The sequence below is a fragment of the Mus musculus genome, chromosome 9 (genome assembly GCF_000001635.26).
Source record: "Mus musculus strain C57BL/6J chromosome 9, GRCm38.p6 C57BL/6J".
Taxonomy (NCBI): Eukaryota; Metazoa; Chordata; class Mammalia; order Rodentia; family Muridae; genus Mus; species Mus musculus.
This window is the reverse complement of record NC_000075.6, coordinates 90,817,698-90,829,878: the sequence shown is the minus strand read 5'-3', so window position 1 is coordinate 90,829,878 and position 12,181 is coordinate 90,817,698. Positions and strand designations below refer to the sequence as shown.

The 12,181-nt window shown below is 39.0% G+C and overlaps 1 long non-coding RNA gene across 1 annotated transcript; it reads left to right on the top strand.

Annotated features, from left to right (window-relative positions):
• The first annotated feature begins 1,022 nt into the window (after positions 1 to 1,022).
• On the top strand, positions 1,023 to 6,584 carry Gm28703 (predicted gene 28703). The gene is made up of 3 exons (NR_166895.1): positions 1,023 to 1,126; positions 2,186 to 2,422; positions 3,764 to 6,584. It is a non-coding gene; the product is annotated as a predicted gene 28703 (long non-coding RNA).
• Positions 6,585 to 12,181: the final 5,597 nt, after the last annotated feature.

The following is a 12,181-nucleotide window of genomic DNA, read 5'->3' as shown; positions in this document are numbered from 1 at the left end:
GAACAAAATGTCCTAGTGAATCAAAAAATTGTTTTTAAAAAGCTACATTATAAAACTATATGGAAATGAAGCAGAAAAGTCAAATAAACTAAATCAAATAAGAAACTTTTGTCAAAAAGCAATTGAATTATGCATAGAGAACAAGTCTTGAGAAGAAGATAAAACAAAACCAAAAGATAATACAAGATAAAACAAAACAAACAAATGGGGAAAGACATAAAAAAATCAACAGCACGAATAGACAAATGAACAATTTTAAAAGATGATTGTTTAAGTCAGTTGAACACACACCATAGCATTCTCCATGTTGACAGCAAAAAGAGATTCCTGGATGGAGAAAAGGACACACAAGTTAGAAAGCACTTTAAAATTCTCCAGTTAAGACAGTATACTTATTTAAGCAATAAATGGTAAAGAATGTGTGTGTGTGTGTTTGTGTGTGTGTTTGTGTGTGTGTGTGTGTGTGTGTGTGTGTGTGTGTGAAAACATGCATGAGTCTTTGTTTTCAAATGCAAAGAATTTGGAGGTTGGGCGTGGTGAAACTACTTCATTTCCTTTGAAATTTCTTTATCTTTGGTATAGAAATGAGCAACTCGATGTTTGCTTACTCATCCACCCAGTCAGAGAAGAGAAGAACGAAATCCACAGTTAGAATAGCTGTCTTCACGTGTGTCTTTTTCTGACAGCCAGACAAACTGTTCCCAGCCACCCAGGAAAACATCTAAAATTCTTCCCCTTCTATAAGAAAGCGACGCCTGTACAGTGACCGCAACTCGCAAGGCAAGCATACTTGTTCCCACTAAAGACTGCAAAGGAACAACTGCTTCTCACTAAGTTTCCTTACTCCTTTTCTCCTTTTCTAAATCCATCTTCACCCAACCACTTTTCTTAGCCGTTACATGTCCCTGAGTTTGTGTCTGTATGCCCTTATATTGGAGAAATATCCCATGAGTAAACTTGTCATGCACCCTTAACACCAAGCTGCTGCACCTGCAGCTGAGCCAGCTCCCTGCTCAACTGGCAGTGCAGTGACACAGGCTGGCGATATTACCACGGAGCACGAACTTCTTATGAGACAGACAGAGAAAACCTTTTCAGAACCATGGCAAGCCAAGAAGAAGCAAAGGTAAATATTTCTGTTGCTTTGCTTTGTTTCCCTTTTTACAAGAAACGAATATGTCCATATGGGAAAGATAGCTGACCAAGGAGCTTAGTTATGCCCACCCAGTGTGTGTGGGGGGGTGGGGGGTGGGGAGGGGTTGTGTGGGTGGATGTTTCTGCATTCAAATTGGTAAGTCAGGAAATAAAATAATTTACAAGCTAAGAAAAAAGGTTTAAAAAGATGTGGCTAACATAGATGTAAATAGTTAACTAACAGATAATGATAGGTAGGTAGTCCATGTGTTTCTATTTATTTTATTGCTTAATTCTTAAATGTATTATTTTTACGTGTATAGTGTGCATGTGGACATGTGGATCAGAGGAAAACTTTAGCACTTTTGCTTGAGTTTAGAGGATCAAACATAGGTTGTCAGTTTTGTGAAATAAGTATTTTTTTACAATCATTCTAGTCCAGTCCATATTTTAAAAATGAAAGTTTCGTGCAAAATGAAATATGTTTATGATAAACAAAAAAGGCTATGCTGGTAAAGATTGCACGGGAATTAAGGAGTAGTCAGAAGTAGAAGGTAGCCTTTTTATCTTTCTTGAAACTCGACATTGGAAAGGGCTATGCAGCACATCTGTTCTAAATGATCACTTCTAATATTTTTTAAAAGAAGATAGCTGAAAAATTTTGGACAAGATCTCTACTGACAACTGGAAACAAAGTGTACCCAGGTGGTGGGTCTCGTCTGTGGCAATATATTTTTCTGTCTGACCAATTGAATATGGCCATAAAGGGAATAAAACCCCATGTAATCTCCAGCAGTGACAATTTAATCAATTGTGTAAGAGAGAAAAGAAGCAGAGTCCCCTAATTTTAATATTTGCATATTTTATTTTTGCACGGGGGAGTAGAGCTTGTGTTTGGCAATTGCTTCCCATTCTGTTTTTAACTTTTTTTTGGAAAAAAAATGTACAGTGGTAAAGATGATTGAAACAAACACATCTAGTAGAGAATGGCTTCTGTTTCTGAAGTTAAGCATTTTATACAACATGCTTTTTGTGATATTTTCCCCCACAGAGAATGTATGTGCCAGACATGGCTTGCAAACTCCCAATATGAGCACCTGCTGTTGACATTTGGAGATCCACCCTAAAGACAAGTGCGAAGCCATGAGGAATAAACTGACATAGGAACCCTGTTTTGTTAATATTTTTTAAAATGATATATCTGACTAACTACATCTGCTTCTCACCAAGGTTTCGAAAATGGTTTACAAACACAGGAGTCATTTTTTAACAGGGTTATAGTGAAACAGTAAGTATAATAAAATTAATAAAATTCCATTTTTTCTATAATTGACAAAATATGTTATTGCTTATGATGTAATAATACATTCTGGGACAGATTTTTTTAGATAAATAAGATGCAAGCAATTTGAACTCATCATGAGTGACTGTTCTGTTGCTCCCATGAGTATATTAAAAATCTCATCAAAACAGTGTTGGATTTGAATTACTGGAACATGGAGAACTGTGTCTTTTTGCACCAATGTATGTTAGCCTTCACTATGAAAGCCCCAAACCTATGTTGAGCAATTTAAAAAAAAATGATAGCACTCTACTTGATTAGTGATTTAGAATCTTCTAGTAAGTACTGAATTAAGCTGACATTTCACCACAGAAGAAAATATAATTATTTTGATTCTCTACAATATGAGACAAATGATTAAACAAAGGGTTTAAAAGGTTTCATGTATTAAATTCAGCTTAGGAATAAAATTTTACAGGTATATACATACATGTGTTTGCCTGTATAGGTCAATGTGTTATAAAAATGTCTAACCAAATCCTATGAGAAATAACCAAAAGTGAAGCTATGGGAAGATAGCCACACATTTTATCCAGAAACAGAACAGATTGCCTTTTGTCCATGAAAAGCCCACCAAGAGAACAGGTCCACTGTTATGTAACAGGTATAAATTCCTTTGGGAGTAAGCATAGATTAGAATTAGATTCAAGCACAGAATATGCCAAACTTAGACTAAGGTCTTGATACTTACACCTATATTCAGATGTTCATCCTTTCAAGGAGGTCACATGTGAATGAATATACGACCCAAGGGTTACTTTTTCAAGTGAGCCTAGTTTCTTGAAAACATGACATAATGACTGACTGATCCTCAACAATGTAACTCCATGGGGAAATATGGCCAAGGCTCAGCACATTTTCTGAACACACAGAGAGAACTGAATTTGCAAGGTGTGTCTTGAAGCAGAGATATTCGTTTGGCTGGAACATAGTCTTTAACCATGGTAGCTAGGTTGATATGAAAACAATCAACCATATCTAATACCTTTCACAGCACCCCAGACTCATCATTGCCTTTTCTTCAGACAATCTGACAACTCAAAATTTAGTCAGAGCCTCAAGTAGCTTCAATTATCTGGGCGGTATACAATTTACACTACACATCTACAAATGCAGGCCAGGAATTTTAATCTGTTACCCATTTTTAAAGTAGTTATTCAATGAAATAAGCATTAAAAATGAAGAGTTGACAGATGTCAGAATAAGAATGGAGATCACAACTTAGTAATATTTGTCTAATAGCTTATTTATTTGTTTAGGAATTAATAACTTATTTGATTCTTTCAGATTGGGACTGGATCATGATCATTCTCAAGCTTGAAATGATTGACGTAGAGAGCCTGAGAGATATGGAACTGTCTAAGGAGTGATATGTTTAATTGAATATACATATTTAGAATGTTGTGTAAAGATACAGGTGTGTATACACACACACACATGCAGGTTTGGAACCTCACCTTTGAGATTTCACTGTTTCCCATTGGACTTTATACCATAGCAAATGTGTGAATGTGAAAATTTCTCCTCCTTCTCTTAGTATCTTAGCAAGAATTTCTACTTCAGTGCTTTCCGGAATGATTCCTTCAGGTGTAAACTTACGATTTTTAGAGTTTTTCGAAATCAAACATCTAAGAAATGTAGCATCTGAACAATGGAAGTTTTTCAGTGGAAGTATTGTTTGGACTTTTTTTTTCCAGGATTTTTGTTTCTTACCATGCAAAGTGTTCCTCAAAACAACTGAAATGCAACAGATAAGGGGTGTGTAGATCATTCCAAAATACTAAGAAACCTGAGCTTCATGTCTAAGAGTTTCCATAAACTTGGTGGTGTTTATGAGCCTAGGAAGCTGTGCTGGCTGAGTTGTACACCTGTTGAAATAAGGACATTGGCTCCCCACAAGAGTCTCTTGATTTAGAAAATAACAGTTCATGTTATCATCCACTGTAAAGTAAACGATACTGTGACATTTTACACTTGATTTTGGAAGCCCATGAGGATAACAGCACTCAGCTGTTTACAATGACTGTTTTCTCCTCAAATGTATCCAGAGGTTTGCTTTGAACCATAGGAAGCTATTAACAATTTTGGAACAATTTTGGCCAAAACTTTTCTCTGGATCTTATTTTTTTTTCTTTTAAGATTTATTTTCTTTTTAATACTGTGAGGCTGGGGGAGGGAACATAGGCTTATGGGTGCAGGTGCCCACAGAAGCTAGAAGGTTTCTGATACCCTGGAGCTAGAGTCACAGCTGGCTGTGAAGTGTCCCACACCAGTGCTCAGAACCAAGTTCACAGCTGGCCTCATTCCTCCTTTTAACACAAAATGATCTAAGAACCTCGATATGTTAGGAGTGTCTCAGACACAAGAGGGAAGATGCCCAATGACACGAGGGAAACACAAATTTACCGAAGCAACCAAATTGTCTCACAACAACTATCTGTGTCTCTCTGTGACTCTCTATGTCTCTCTGTGTCTGTCTATGTCTCTCTGTCTCCTCTGTGTGTCTGTCTGTCTGCCTGTGTGTGTGTGTATTCCTCTCTCCATCTCTGTCTCTGTCTCTCTGTTTCTGTCTGTCTCTCTCTCTGTTGCTTTCTTTTCTCTCTCTCTCCATCTCCAACTCCATCTCTGTCTCTCTATCTCTGTGTCTGCTCTCTCTGTTTGTCTCTCCATCTTCATCTCTGTCTCTTTGTGTGTCTGTCTGTGTTTGTGTGTGCGTGAGTGTGTATGTATGTGTGCATGTATGTATACCTGTAGGCTTTGGATGGTTAGGATAGTGTCTTATATTCAAGTGCTTTCTCCACTGTATCTTTAGGAATGGTTCTTTCATTGAACCAAGAAGATACCAGCAAACCCCAAGAATCTTCCTGTCTCTGTTTTCCCAGTGCTAGATTGTAGATGTGTCTGTGGGTTTTATTCATGTTAGAGTTTCAAATTCTGGTCCTCTTGTTTTTACAGAACCAGTTTGTCAACTGAACTTTACCCTTAGCTCATCGCTGCTAAGGCCAACATAATGGAGGTCAGAACTTATTGTTCTTACGTCTACAAAAGCTAACCATTTATTTCCCCTTTTTGTTCTTAAAAAAAAAAAAAAAAGACACATATAAATCAATCAAAAGCCAATAGCTGGGGGAAAAAAAAACTACTGGTAATGTGGAATATAATTGCAACCAGTTCAAGTGATGATTAAAAAATAAATGTGCTCCTAGCATCCTCTCAACGGCTGTGTCCCCCACAGTCCAGTGCTTGCGGCTCGCCATCATCCTCCAGTCTATTCTTGGTTGTGGATTCCCCTGTGCTCCTTGTGCACTTTAAGTTTAATTTTGCATTTAAAAACTCAATTGGCTCATCTGTTAAGCATTAAGCAGCTCCCTTTTGAGCCACAGGGGGAGCCCTGGGAAAACCCACAGCTGCTAGAACATGGAAAATGGGTTTAAAAAAACAAAACCATTTTGGAACTTTAAAGCATTTTAGCAGCCGTGAATTTCCCAGTTCTTACCCCCCAAATGGTTCATCTGTTTAACTTTTATCTGGTATTAGAAAGCACAAACCAGCACATTGAATAGCCCTCAAATGAGTTTTTGCTTAGTACAAAATGAAAGTAAAAGCTAAAGGCAGCCCTGTGGGAAGATCTTTCAGAGAGCTATGGACTGAAATACCTTCAAGCATATTCTCCCTCCTGTCACAGACACCATTCTGAAGCTCAGTCATGCCTTCTGACAGCTAACTTTTCTTCTACTCACTTAGGCACCCACCCCCACCCAGTCCCCCTCCCCCAAAAAGAAAAACTCTAAATCAAACAGCAAATCCCAGAGTATAAATGACAATAACAATGCTGCAAAGTTAATAGGCTGAGTGTATTAATGAAAAGCTCAATCAGGATTTTCAGTTTTGCAATGAATAGTCACTGACTGAAAAATTGATGTTTTCTTACAGCTGGATAGACTCTAGATAAAGGCAAGTTCTTCTTTTTGTATGTAGCCCCCAAATCTTTCCTAAGCAGCCCAAAGAAAGCCTCACTGACTTACAGCTCAAAGTGTCCTTGTTAAAGGCCATTTTATTTGCATCATGGCATGATACTCCTTTTGAAATAAAAGGATCTTTTCGTGGATAATGACTGTAAAGCAATCATTTACTATTGATGACTAATACAAGTAATAGCAGGCAAAGCCAAGTTATAGCTTAGAAAGAACAGAATTTTCAGAAGGCACTGGAATCCAAGACTGATGGGACATGCGACAAGAAGCTTAGTGGACTCCAGGAAGACAAACAAAGGTTCTGGGCTCTAGAACTGGAAAAAGATGCCTGTACTGAGTTCCAGTCAAAGTTTCTCCTAGCTAAGTGTATGGGAGGGAAACAACGATGGTTAAAGGGGACTGCTCACAGGAAATGTATGAAAATGTCAACAAAGTCCTTTAATTCATTTTGTGGATCTGTCCCTGATGAGGCTCATAGAATCCTCCTATATAATCTTCATTTTTAAACTCATGATGCTTTATTAATCTAGATTGGAGGAATGCATGCAATCTAGAATAAAACTCAGCTAGTACACTTCATTCTCACATCCAATAGCAGATCCAAGTATAAAATTAATAGTTTTTGATAATAATCTAATTTTTATAATGAAACTTCTTTTATGAGATGTTAGATATACAATTAGGGTAGAAATGAGATCGTTCGTGAAGACTGTGCTCATAGAAAATTCTCTATTCATTGTAAAACAAATATGTTTTCAAAGTCCTCAAATTCCATTTATTTCATTTTCCCCTTCTTTCACCCTGTAAACTCTCCAGCATTTCTATGAGCTGTATGTATATCTGAATATCTATAGATGAAGACACGGTGTAATAGTGGAAGGAAATGGATTAGCCACAATTTATGATGCTACAAAAAATTCAACACTATATCCCACATTAGGTGGGGGCAAATATGCTTTGTTTTATTATTTAACTTTTTTAGTGTAACTTTAAATTTTCAGATATATTATAAATTAAATAAAAAATCCTTCACTCTCCCCCCAAAAATTCAAAATACTTTTAAAAAGGTACATATTAAAGTATATGAAAAATTGCAGGAATCAAGTAGTTATATCATATACCCCCAAGCCAGAAAATTACGAAGACAAGAAATGTGTATATTTTAGTTTGAAAGTATCTGAAAGGGAACTGAAGAGGTTGCTCAGTGGTTATGAGTGAACATTGAATCTCTATCATATACACATATTATTTTCTATTCATTGCTTCTCAACCTTCCTAATGCTGTGACCCTTTAATACAGTTCCTCATGCTGAGCCATTTTCATTGCTACCTCCTAGCTCTAATTTTGCATCTGTTGTGATATTATTATCTTCTTCTAATGTAAGTATCTGGTTTTTAAAAATTTATTTATTTTAAATTAGGTATTTTCTTCATTTACATTTCAAAATCTGTCCCAAAGGTCCCCCAGACACTCCTCCCCACTCCCCTACGCACTCACTCCCACTTCTTAGCCCTGGCATTCCCCCATACTGAGGCATATAAAGTTTGCAAAACCAAGGGGCCTCTCTTCCCAATGATGGCCAACTAGGCCATCTTCTGATACATATGCAGCTAGAGACACGATCTCCGGGGTACTGGTTATATTGATATTCCACCGATAGGGTTGCAGACCCCTTTAGCTCCTTGGATACTTTCTCTAGCTCCTCCATTGGGGGCCCTGTGATCCATCCAGTAGCTGACTGTGAGCATCCACTTCTGTGTTTGCCAGGCCCCAGAATAGCCTCACAAGAGACAGCTATATCAGGGTCCTTTCAGCAAAATCTTGCTGGTGTATGCAATGGTGTCAGCGTTTGGAGGCTGATGGATCCCCTGGTATGGCAGTCTCTAGATGGTCCATCCTTTCGTCTCATCTCCTAACTTTGTCTCCTTCCGTGGGTGTTTTGTTCCCAATTCTAAGAAGGGGCAAAGTGTCCACACTTTGGTCTTCGTTCTTCTTGAGTTCCATGTGTTTTGCAAATTGTATCTTGTATCTTGGGTGTTCTAAGTTTCTGGGCTAATATCCACTTATTAGTGAGTACATATCATGTGAGTTCTTTTGTGATTGGGTTATCTCATTCAGGATGATGCCCTCCAGGTCCATCCATTTGGCTAGGAATTTCATAAATTCATTCTTTTTAATAGCTGAGTAGTACTCCATTGTGTAAATGTACCACATTTTCTGTATCCATTCCTCTGTTGAGGGGCATCTGGGTTCTTTCCAGCTTCTGGCTATTATAAATAAGGCTGCTATGAACATAGTGGACCATGTGCCCTTCTTACCAGTTGGAACATCTTCTGAATATATGCCCAGGAGAGGTATTGCAGGATCCTTTAGTAGTACTATGTCCATTTTTCTGAGGAACGGTCAGACTGACTTCCAGAGTGGTTGTACAAGCTTGCAATCCCACCAACAATGGAGGAGTGTTCCTCTTTCTCCAAATCCTCACCAGCATCTGCTGTCACCTGAGTGATTGATCTTAGCCATTCTGACTGGTGTGAGATGGAATCTCAGGGTTGTTTTGATTTGCATTTCCCTGATGATTAAGGATGTTGAACATTTTTTTCAGGTGCTTCTCAGCCATTTGGTATTCCTCAGGTGAGAATTCTTTGTTTAGCTCTGAGCCCCATTTTTAATGGGGTTATTTGATTTTCTGGAGTCCACCCTCTTGAGTTTTTATATATATTGGATAAGATTCCCCTATCTGATTTAGGATTGGTAAAGATCCTTTCCCAATCTGTTGGTGACCCTTTTGTCTTATTGAAGGTGTCTTTTGCCTTACAGAAGCTTTGAAATTTTATGAGGTCCCATTTGTCAATTCTCGATTTTACAGCACAAGCCATTGCTGTTCTATTCAGGAATTTTTCCCCTGTGCCCATATCTTCAAGGCTTTTCCCTACTTTCTCCTCTATAAGTTTCACTGTCTCTGGTTTTATATGGAGTTCCTTGATCCACTTAGATTTGACCTTAGTACAAGGAGATAGGAATGGATCAATTCGCATTCTTCTACATGATAACCGCCAGATGTGCCAGCACCATTTGTTGAAAATGCTGTCTTTTTTCCACTGGATGGTTTTAGCTCCCTTGTCAAAGATCAAGTGACCATAGGTGTGTGGATTCATCTCTGGATCTTCAATTCTATTCCATTGGTCTACTTGTCTGTCGCTATAACACTACCATGCAGTTTTTATCACAATTGCTCTGTAGTACAACTTTAGGTCAGGCATGGTGATTCCACTAGTGGTTCTTTTACCATCAAGAAGAGTTTTTGCTCTCCTAGGTTTTTTGTTAATCCAGATGAATTTGCAAATTGCCCTTTCTAATTCGTTGAAGAATTGAGTTGGAATTTTGATGGGGATTGCATTGAATCTGTAGATTGCTTTTGGCAAAATAGCCATTTTTACTATATTGATCCTGCCAATCCATGAGCATGGGAGATCTTTCCATTTTCTGAGATCTTCTTTAATTTCTTTCTTCAGAGACTTGGAGTTCTTTTCATACAGATCTTTCACTTCCTTAGTTAGAGTCACACCAAGGTATTTTATATTATTTTTACTATTGAGAAGGGTGTTGTATCCCCAATTTCTTTCTCAGCCTGTTTATTCTTTGTGTAGAGAAAGGCCATTGACTTGCTTCAGTTAATTTTATATCCAGCCCCTTCACCGAAGCTGTTTATCAGGTTTATCAGGTTTATCAGGTTTAGGAGTTCTCTGGTTGAATTTTTAGGGTCAATACCATCACCTGTTTGATTGTGTCTTCCTGTTTTTCTTTAAGGACTTATGCCTCTTTAGCAGTGTTCTCCTGTATTTCTTTAAGTGAGTTATTAAAGTCCTTCTTGATGTCCTCTATCATCATCATGAGATATGCTTTTAAATCTGGGTCTAGCTTTTTGGGTGTGTTGGGGTATCTAGGACTGGCTGAGGTGGGAGTGCTGGTTTCTGATGATGAAGAGTGGTCATTGTTTCTGTTAGTAAGATTCTTACATTTGCCTTTCGCCATCTGGTAATCTCTGGAGTTAGTTGTTATAGTTGTCTCTGGTTAGAGGTTGTTCCTCCCGTGATTCTGTTAGCCTCTATCAGTAGACCTGGAAGACTAGATCTCTACTGAGTTTCAGTGGTCAGAGTACTCTCTGCAGGCAAGTTCTCCTTTTGCAAGGAAGGTGCACAGATATCTGGCTTTCAGATCTGCCCCTGGCAGAAGATGAAGGCCCCGAAACAGGGCCTGTCCCAGAAGCTGTGTCACTTCTGCCTGCCCCAGAAGCTGTGTAGTTTCTGTAGTTGGCACTCTCACCTACACAGTCTAATCTCTGAGAGATCCCTTACCAGAGATGGCTCCCCCAAGTGCTCTGGCAAAATCCTCCTGGGCAGGGTGGACACCTCTCCTCTGGCAGGGAAGGTGCCCAGTTGTGTGGAACCGATATGGGGTCTGCCCCAGAATCTGTGTGGCTTCCGCCTGTCCCAGAAACTGTTAGCTTCTGTAGTCCACACTCTCACCTCAGTATCTGTGTTTTCTGATGATCTTAGGCAACCCCTGTGAAAGGGGCAACCCACAGGTTCAGAACCACTAATCCAGGACATTCATATTGGATTCCAAATGACCAAATAAGGCAGCTTGCAATTCCTGCAACTCTAGTTCGAATGGGTCTGATGCCATCTTCTGTTTTCCATGGGCTTCAGCCTGCATGTAGTGCACCTAAACCCATGTAGCCTCATGCACATACACATTTTAAAAAGCTGAAAGAGGGAGAAGCAGAGAGACACACAGACAGAGAGACAGAGAGATCAGAAATGATGTCAGTATTCCTTGTATTTGAAATCAAATAGTAAAATTTCACACTGAAATGACTAATGATTAAAATATATCTACTATGTACAGGAGAGGAGATTACTCATCAATTTTACTAATTTTAGGCAGAGGTAAAACATTTATTAAATATCTACTGAGTGAGGTAACCCAATCACAAGAGCACACACATGATATGCACTCACTGATAAGTGGATATTAGCCCAGAAGTTGGGAATACCCAAGATACTGTTTGCAAAACACATGAAACTCAAAAAGGAAGACCAAAGTGTTGATACTTCGATCCTTCTTAGAAGGGGGAACAAAATACACATGAAAGGAGTTACAGAGACAAAATTCAGAGCAGAGACTGAAGGAATGATCATCCAGAGACTGCCCCACCTGGGGACCCATCCCATATACAGCCAGCAAACCCAGACACTATTGTGGATGCCAACAAAAGCTTGCTGACAGGAGTCTGATATAGCTGTCTCCTGAGAGGTTCTTCCAGTGCCTGACAAATACAAAAGTGGATGCTCACAGCTATCCATTGGACTGAGCACAGGGTCCCCAAGGAAGGAGCTAGAGAAAGGACCCAAGGAGCTGAAAGGGTTTGCAGCCCCATAGGGGGAAAAACAACATGAACTAACCACTACCCCCAGAGCTCCCTGGGACTAAACCACCAATCAAAGAAAACACATGGTGGATCTCATGGCTCTAGCTGCATATGTAGCAGAGGATGGTCTAGTCAGACATAAATGGGAGGAGAGGCCCTTGGTTCTGTGAAGGTTCTATGTCCCAGGATAGCGGAATGCCAGGGCCAGGAAGCATGAGTGGATGGGTTGGTGAGCAGGGAAAGAGGAGTGATAGGGTGTTTTCAGAAGGAAAACCATGAAACAGGATAGCATTTGA